A 3,391-nucleotide genomic window follows, 5' to 3' on the forward strand; every position below is an offset into this window, starting at 1 on the left:
ATCCTGAGATACTGTAAACATTTATCGGCCAAATAGGCTGATTTACTAACTAAAAGCAAGGAAACCGAATTATTTCCTAATGCAAAGAGGAGAAGCTTTGATGCGCACCTTCTTTCTTCGAGCTGCGATCATTTACTTTCGTTAAAACCATTTCACAGGCGTCAATGAGTCCATGCTTTGCTACAGTAGTCAAATATTTATCAATCCATATAATATATATGGTAGGTGCCAGCAAACGTCACGTGTAAGTAAGTATAGTTAAATATTAAAGCAAAATGACCGACAGATTTTGTGGATAACAAAGATCCGTCATGGCTTTTATAATAAACGAAGGAAATTTTTTCTTTAAATAATATATCGTTAAATTGCAGTGATTCGAATTTAGACTGTGACCTTAACGAGATTGTAACACGTTACGTCAAATTTTCTGCAAACGGTCGCATTGATGAGAATAAAGAATTAGCTTCCAGATTGAAAAAATTCGATGGCTGAAATCTAGATTTACAATTTTTAGAGCAGGTTTAAGATTCAACCAGAGCTGACGGCGTACTGACTGACCGCAGCCAACTACACCTAAAACACTTTCTGTTTGTTATATTGTTTTATTGTTGTATCTATTTTTATTAATTCAATAGTGGTTTTCGTTTTGTAGAAACGTTTGAAAACTCTCTAGAATATGTTAAGGCCACTAGAATGTTGTATCGAAATTACGTAGAGAAGAAAAAAAAAACTGAGATAGGCGGAGAAGCATAGTGTTAAAGTAACTATCACATAATTGAACTGAAGAGTCAGGTAACTTCCTTTACAGACATTCTGTTACGTAACGATACATAATGTAAGTATATGATATTATATTACAGTGTGTGAATAGATTCGACATTTTGAGAAAGTATATTTATTCTTCAACATATATGTTCTACTTCACATATATTAACCATTGGCTTACTAACCATAATGGCACCAGATGGTCAAGGTTCGAAGTTGGGAAAAAACCACGCTTCGTTTCGTGCTGGGGCCCATGCCTGATGCAATACCTTAAAAAGGCGGTATCACCAGGCTGTAAAGTTCGAAACATTTATGTAGCAAAAATACGAGTAATATTAACGCAATACACTAAAACAAATGGCTTTATTTAACTGTTTGACGGCTTGCTATTTAACAAACGTTCCACGTGATCCTTGATGAGCAACGTTTTAGCGAACTTCTAATCAGCAGCTAAAAAAATCCCCAGTGAAGATATCGCTCCCTGAATAGCATATCACCCAACAATACCCATCATTATCCCAAATCGAACCGTCCTCTTTATAAATACGGCTATCTCGACTTCTGCGATAGCGCGTTCGTCTCGTTAGCGGGAATATGATTGCTAACGGCAACTATAGCCATATCGTAACTTCGCACATACGCACTTCTGACCTGAGTTCGGGCCGAGACGGCCGAACTGTGGCTCCCCCGGGCGGCTGGCACGTCAACTACAGCTCTTCATTGATGAAGAGGGAGCGGCTTGAATCAAGCAGCCACTCATCCGATCGCTCGCGCTCTCCCCCTTTCTCTTTCATTGTGTCCATGTATCTCTGTTTGGCACAGCTGGCTTTTCCTGCGGCCTCCCTGCGCTGGTGTCTGGGTTGTCGCAGCCGCGCTGGCGAGTCAACCGTCTCCGGCACTTCTTTTCAGCTTTTTCTCTCCTTCAATGGATGTGCGTACAAAGTGCCGATGAGAAAATAACCTACGATGCTCCTGATGATGGCGACGTTGATGTTCCGACGACGATAGAACAGCAGCAGCAGCAGCGGCGGCGGCAGCAGCTGAAAAAAAAGCGGTCTTTGCCGAAAACCGCGCAGGGCGGAGAAGCGCAGCGGGTGACGCGCTGCCGGGCCGAACTTATTGTACTGCCAGAGCGGAGTCGAGAAGACACTTTCAAGGGGGAAAAGTCACTTGAAGATGGTGGCGTTTAGAAGAAAAAAACGAACGGCATGGATGCCGCTGGGAAAATCAAAAAAGACGCAGACAATAGAAATGCGGAGAAAGTATACCAAATCGAGATGGGAAAGAAACAAGTTTTGAAATTCGAATCTTCTCAAAGAATAACAAACAAATAACGACTAAGGAGTTTCCCAGATAAAGCAAGTGCTTCAGAGAAGCTTACGTTATAACGTGAGCGTACAATACGTAAAACGAAACAGAAATTCAAAGATACAATATTTTTCGAAAATCTGCTTGGTGTCGATTATAATTGTGTAACAAGTCGACAGGAAACGATAATATAATTGCAAACGAAAAATCTGTATAAATCGATAATTTAAAAATATTTCATAAACTGGACAAATCGGCAATTACTGGCTGAAACGGGCATTTATTTCTCTACTATTAAAAAATCGCTCAGTGACCTCTGCGTTCAGTAACCATCGCTCACGAGCTCTGTTCATCTGGGTCTGCTTAAAGACTGCTTTGAGAGGCGTATGCATTCGGTTTGGCAGCAGGTGCCAAACGCCTTGTGCTGGTGGGTCTATTTCATTGTAGTATTTTTCGCCATTTCGTCTCATGTTTGGGCTATGCAAAAACGTTTCTTTCGATATCGCTGGGCATCCGCTGAGTTAAGCCGATCGTCCCTTCATGAGTTACTGTACTCGTTTGCGCCTTAACGAGCTCCTCGCGACAAACATACTACGCTGCTACAGCGCTCACCCACCTAATACCGACAGGACCAACTGGCATACTTGACCTAAAGGCGAACAGGTGGGTTCGAGCTGAGAAGGGGCACCAGGAGAAGCAGAAAAACCCAGGACGCTTTGAAGATACCTATGAAAGTATTCTGCTGCATAAAACACAAAGCCACTGTAATGTTTTAAACAATATCTTAGATGAATTCTGGTGAAAAAGAAGGGCAAAAATCGAGCCAGAACGAGAACTCGCAGCCGCGTTATAACGCTTTTAATACGTTACTTGGGCCGCAAGAGAAGGCCCACGTTCATTTTTATAATTTATCAGAAAACTCAAATGATTAACAATGCACTTCAAATTGTCCAGCTAACTATTTAAAAAAATTTCAGCTCTGCATATTGTTTGGTCCGAGACTAATAATGCTATAGATGTCCTGTCTCGAAAACGACACATTACGCAACTAACTAAGAAATAAACACTTCGGGTCCTAATTGGTACAGGTTCGATTTGAATACAATTATTGTATTTTAAATAAGATACCTGAATTGGCAGAGGATTTCTTTGAGCCTCGTTGTCGATTCCACATAATTTTAGCACTCGTCTAAATGTCGTATCGTTTATTTAGAGATCTGTCTCCGACCTTCGCCACGCAGCGATCGGAGAATGACGCGTGACGTACGCGCTACTTTCCATTATTACCTAAGTGATATAAATATCGAAATGACAGCTA

The sequence above is a fragment of the Varroa jacobsoni genome, unplaced genomic scaffold (genome assembly GCF_002532875.2).
Source record: "Varroa jacobsoni isolate VJ856 unplaced genomic scaffold, vjacob_1.0 scaffold_258, whole genome shotgun sequence".
NCBI lineage: Eukaryota > Metazoa > Arthropoda > Arachnida > Mesostigmata > Varroidae > Varroa > Varroa jacobsoni.